Below are 6,311 nucleotides of genomic sequence, written 5' to 3' on the forward strand. Positions count from 1 at the left end.
ACTTTCAAAGCTCCCAAATGTCTCGTTTTTAATGGCATGTGATTGTGTCTTATTAGAAATTGGGGCAGCAATTTCATTCTACACCTACAGTAGTGGTCTGATAATAGCGTGTGATCTGGTTCTGTAAAATGCTCAACTTAGCTTACCGAGCTAGTTTAAAACATCGAATGATCAAATGGTAATGTGTTGTGATCTATTTGTGTCCGATAAGTTCATGGTGTATTATTACATCAATCCATGTCAGACACGAAATGTATTATCATCCAGGCTTTTTAAATTAAGTGAACACTTTCGTGCTGTACGTAGCACGGACGGACACCATGCTTCTTCTTAGAAAGTTTCCTGTTTACTAAGTAGCCCGGCCCCCCTCGCGATTTGATTGGCCCTGTCATCGGATAACTTTCAGCCTCGCAAAACGACCGGGGTCCGCTAGACTGCCCCCGGGAGCAAATTCAATTTGCGGTCGCTAGGGGCGTCTAGATTTCTAGGCTAGCAGTTTGTAACTCCTTGATTGTTGTAGCCTATTTAATCCTAAATGGTCGTATTGTTATCTTAAGAACTGCATTGTGATATAGGCTATAACCTGGCTTCATCAAAATACTGTGCATTAAAGCTCATGTATGTTGTATGCAAAACGTTCAAACTTTTTTTGTCTTTCTTTGCCTCTTTGCTTTGGGTTGGGTAGAATTGTACTGCATTCCTTGATCGACCCGAAACCAACATTAGTCCTACTCGATGTGTATGAAGCAAGCTGCCTCTGCATCAAGTGAGAGAAGAAGCCGCCACTGAAAAGCTTTTTGGACTGTCATTTGAAGGTATGAGCCGAGAGTTGTAAACATGGATGCCAATTGTACAATATATTTTCACAGTGAAATCCCAATAACTATTATTCATAATTATTTATTCTTTTTCTGCTACAGGACACAAATGAAAGGACAGGAATTCTGCTCTGCGGCGTTGGCCTCACTATTTATTCAAGAAGCCCTCGGACACCACCAGAATGTATGAAGTAAGTTGTTTTTATGTTATGCATTAAAGCCCATGCATGCTGGCACGCGCACACACACACACTTGTTGTACAGCACTCAATAAGAGCTTGCCTGATGCTGTTGTTTGGTGGCCTGAATGTGCATAGAATACCTACTGTCTACTTGAATAGGTTTATTGTATGTTCTATGTATTTCTATGACAAACTTTCAAACTTTTTGTGTTTCTTTTTCTCTTTGCTTTGGGTAGAATTGTAAACAGTAGGCACAGTCATTCCTTCATCGACCTGGCATCAACATCGCTCGATGTGTATGAAGCTGCAAGTGAGAGAAGAAGCCGCCACTGCCGACAATTTAACTTCTTTAACTGTTGATTCTGCTAAGACCTATGTAAGTGGCATGATAATGTCTCATTTACACTAATGTATGTCAAGCTGGTCTCAGGCTAACAAGACTACCATGAAATCTTAAAGTTTTGGACAGACGTCCGTCTCAATTTCACCATTGTGTTGTGCCATACTGGACAAGTATTACTTGCTCAGTTTTGACAACCTAATTATTCTATATTCTGCTGTGCGACTTGTGCACAAAATTATTCAAAATTCTTCTGCTCCACCACCTCTGAAAACTTTTATCCATCCTTGCTCTGAACATATTAGCAGAACAACTAGATCTACCACCAGAGGAAATAGTAGCCTCCCAAGCCGGGTAACAGCATACATTTGCACAATCTGTGTTTGCAGAGCAACTAAATAATGGAATGCCCTTCCCACCCACATAAAAGGCATTACAAACTTTTATTCATCCTCACTTGGGAGTGAAGAAATGGCTTTCATGTACCCAGTCTGGTCACCACTAATAGTTTTGCACACTGAGCATATGGTAGTTTTTGCATATGACATATTTTAGTGTGTGTGTGTGTGTGTGTGTGTGTGTGTGTTATATGTTTTCTTACCTGCCCAGGGAATGCAGATGGAAATGAGCTTTTAGCTATAATGTGGTGCAGGTCATCTTTTTTTTTTTTTTTTTACTATGTAACTAATGTACTTTGCACATGGTCCCTGATGAAATAAACCAATAAACTAAACTAATTGTAAACATGGATGCCAATTGTACTATATATTTTCACAGTGAAATCCCAATAACTATTATTCATAATTATTTATTCTTTTTCTGCTGTAGGACTCAAATGAAAGGACAGGACTTCTACTCTGCTGGGTCGGCCTCACTACATATTCAAGAAGCCCTCGGACGTCATCAGAATGTATTAAGTAAGTTGTTTTTATGTTATGCATTAAAGCCCATGCATGCTGGTGCGTGCACTCTCTCACTCTCACTTACTCACACACACACACACACTTGTTGTACAACACCAAACCCACTCAACCAGAGCTTGCCTGATGCTGTTCTTTGGTGGCCTGAAAGTGCATGGAATACCTACTGTCTACTTGGCTAGGTTGACTGTATGTTCTGTGTACGGGGTCATGTTCCCACAGCCCAATGGTCCCACAGCTTATTCCTGCTGCTCCATGTTCCCACATTTTTAAGAAATTAATCAAATATACAGTGCACAGCAATAATGAGTATACCCCTGTTGAAAAGTAACATTTTGAACACATAAGTTATTCCCAAAAACGCTCATAGAGTAAGTGTAATACAACATCTTTTGAGCTTACATAAGAAAATTAAGGCCAATTGTATAACTTAAATGACATATTTTTGTGAAATTATGCTGGTGCAAAAGTGAGTACACGCCTATCATAGTGTCTGAGAAGGGGCCGTGTTGGCCTGAATTGTCTCGAAATTCAAAGGGATTAAAAGGGAGGTCATTGTTGTGCGTTTTATCCTTGCCTTGCATTTAACTTTTACATTTTGAGTCGGCACCTGGCTATAATTGATGTGTGTGAGATTCGAATGAAATCCTATAGGGAGTATCATGATCTGTTTCAGTAGTTACAGTACATGTTGACAAGCATATTTCTTTTGGTGAAATTCAGCTTCCTACTGTTGATGGCACCCACACAGCCCCAAGCCATGCCACTCCCACTACCATACTTGACTTTCAGCATGAGGCACTTTCCTTTGTACACATCGCTTTTTACCACCACACATGTTTGACACCATCTAAAGCCAATTCGTTTATCTTGAGGTCATTAGATCAGAGGACATGGTTCCAGTAACCCATATCCTTAGTTTGTTTGACTCTGATGAGACCATGTAAACAAATTTGCATTTGATGCTGTCAAGCATGTGTGCCATTGACTGAAATGTTAAATACATCATTGCCGTGATTAAGGCGAATACATTTCTAACCAAATATTAAACATTGACATGTTATTTAGAAAGTCGAGAATTTTAACTGATTTGATATGACGATATGACCCGTTTCTTTTTTTCTGAAGAGATTGGTGATTTCATCACAATCTTCTAATTTTGTGAGTTACTTAATTCATGGTTTCTTGAAGCCAAAAAATATGCAAGAATAAACAAATTATTGGCATAGTTTAAAATGTGGGTCGTGAATCTATAATCCATGAAGGTGTAACATTATTGATGGAATTATGGAAATAAATAAACATTTTCATGATAGTCTAATTTTTTGGCCAGCACCTGTAAGCTTATGTGTCAGTTCATTCACAATCGTATGTAATTTGTGCCTGCACATACATCTGCATATTAAGTCTAACGTTTCCCTTCTGCTTTGTGTGCTTTTTAATATCTTACAGTGTGAAGAGGCAACAAGGGAGAGATGAACGCTATCAACAATGTGGAGATAGATCTGGCAGCCGACCGCTTTGGCACACACCCAACAAGAAACAAAACAATAAAGAATACTAAAATGCAGAATTTGTAACCAGCTCATTTTTTAAAAACATTGTTTGCTCTTGCTTGAAGGTGCACTGTGTAAAATTGTGGCCAGAGTAGGTATTGCATCTATGGTGCTCATTGAAACTGTGCTGTCTACTGCTAATTTAGATTTTTGCATGAATACCAAAGTATAGTGAGTTTTGCAGCTAAAAATGCCTATTTCTAGAAATTCAAAATGGCGGACAATGGACACAACCCCCCTTTTCATGTATGAAAAGTGCAAATTTCCCAGTCATGTTGAATACTTTGGTGGTGGTAAATATCTGTTAAAAAGTTAACATTTGTGAATGGGCATAATGAATTCTGGAAATGAATAACTAACAATATTACACGGTCCACCTTTAAATACTAATCCGGATCAGGCCCAGATAAGGTCCGGATAAGTTCCGGATATGGGCCAGATGAGCCCCAACTGTGTATTACGGATCAGGGCCAGATCATGGTCAGATGCGTATTACGGACCTGGGCCAGATCTGGCCCAGGTCCAACCACAAATTCCAAACATGTGGATTGGACCTGGGCCAGATCCATTCTGGATCCATAATCCGGACCTGTTCCAGCTCAGCGCCATTGTAAAATAAGAAACCGGGCCAGACCAGGATTGCGGACTTGGCCCAAATGCCTGCCAACATCTGTCACAGATCTGGGCCAGACCCATTTTGCTGTCTGGGATGTCTACGGCTCTGTCTGGTTGCAAGTCTACAGAGCAATTTATAAGGCCCATGAACACACGTTGCTATTGGGAGGGAAAGTGGAAAACAGCGATCCTAGCGGTTACGTTCCAAACACCAGGGTGATCCTATTGAAACTCCCATAGACAAGTTTTTAAAAAAATCCCACAAAGATATGACTTGGAACTATAACACCAGACACATTTTTCAGCGTACACAATAGCATGAACTACTACCTGTGAAAATCTTAAGTCATTTTTTGCCCTTTTAAGAAAAATAGAAATTGTGCCAATCTGGTCGGAAACGGACTACACCTCCCAGCATGCTGTGCTTCGCGCCTCGTTGACAACACAGAGAAACAAATGAACGCGAACGAACGCAAGTTATTCGCATATCTTCACATTCTTGTAATCCTATGAGTTCCACATTGTCTTCTTATTACACATATATACACGCGATCATTTTGGTATGGTTTTAAATTCTCTAGTAGATATGATGGCTTCTGTGGTGACGAGTAACCACCTCTCTGGCTCATGTTTGGCTATGCTAATTTGGCTATGCTAATTACATGGAGTAAACAAGCCACACATGCCAGTCAGTGTAGTTCTGTATTAGCTTTTTAAAGAATATTAAAATCAGCTCAGATCAGTGAAAAACCGAACATTTTACCACCTGATTCGATAAAACGGGCCAACATGCCCATAATATGACTGCCACTACTTCTACTTCGTCGTCAGGACCGAGATGTAATTTTTCAAAGAAAAAAAAACATTCATTTGTTGCAGGGGGTTGGAACGTTGCCAGCAGGGGGCGATGAGATTACTTTCCCTCCCTATTGGTTTTTCCCGTATTTTGAAGTGACAGCGCCGTAGTTTGATGTCAAAATCCGTATCTGTATCTACTACACAAAATGCGTAATGGTCGGCAGGTATGTGGACACCATATTACTTCAGAAAAAACTCCCGCAAGTAGTCTAGTAGTGGCTGGTTTGAAACATGGCGGACGGAGCAGAGAATGCCTCCAAACTTCTTTATTTGAACACTAAAAACGCTTCGTTTCACTTTTTTGTAGTGTCTTACTGATAAAGATCATGTGTGAAAAGTATTGGTGTGTTTGGTGATGAATTTGGTTTTCGTAATTTCGTATCAAATCATAAATGCTTGTTTTCTTGTCCACCTATCTAGTGTGGATTATATAATGATAAAGTTTGAACATTATCAACGTTTTTAACAGCTTAAAACGGCGTAATTTTGATATTTATCTATTAATTTTTGAGAAGATCCGCGGGAAATCCTAAAGTGTTTATCATCACCATAGCAACAGCTCTCTTTACCGCACGGTCAGGCACGGAATTTTCCGGACGAGTTGAAATATTTGAACGTATGCGGAGGCTCTCGGATGCGGACTTTCTTCCGCACCGGACTGTCCGGACTCCAACCGCATACGGAATGCGGTTCTCCATAGACAATTGGTACGTTTACATGAGGCATTTAAATCCGATTTAACTCACTTTAAATCTCATTAAAACTTAATTCCACTTTAAAAACATCATGTAAACACTTACCCAACCGGAATTAAGTTTAATCGGACTTAAACTTAAATCCGACTAAAGTGGGTGGTTTAATCCTCTTTTAAATCCGATTAAACACTTCCCTCCGTCATGTATACCTTTATTCCACTTTAACATCTATTCCGGTAGTTCCACGCATGCTCTAGTAGGCCGCCTACTGCTACACGACGACGTAAGTCGAAACCACGTTCGTGCACCCTTTCCTTACACCACAAG

At 39.9% G+C, this 6,311-nt stretch overlaps 1 long non-coding RNA gene across 1 annotated transcript; it reads left to right on the forward strand.

Annotated features, from left to right (window-relative positions):
- The first annotated feature begins 727 nt into the window (after positions 1 to 727).
- On the forward strand, positions 728 to 3,786 carry LOC134454561 (uncharacterized). Its single transcript, XR_010035852.1, has 4 exons — positions 728 to 815; positions 921 to 1,009; positions 2,169 to 2,257; positions 3,713 to 3,786. It is a non-coding gene; the product is annotated as an uncharacterized LOC134454561 (long non-coding RNA).
- The last annotated feature ends 2,525 nt before the right edge of the window (positions 3,787 to 6,311 follow it).

The sequence above is a fragment of the Engraulis encrasicolus genome, chromosome 8, assembly GCF_034702125.1.
Source record: "Engraulis encrasicolus isolate BLACKSEA-1 chromosome 8, IST_EnEncr_1.0, whole genome shotgun sequence".
Taxonomy (NCBI): Eukaryota; Metazoa; Chordata; class Actinopteri; order Clupeiformes; family Engraulidae; genus Engraulis; species Engraulis encrasicolus.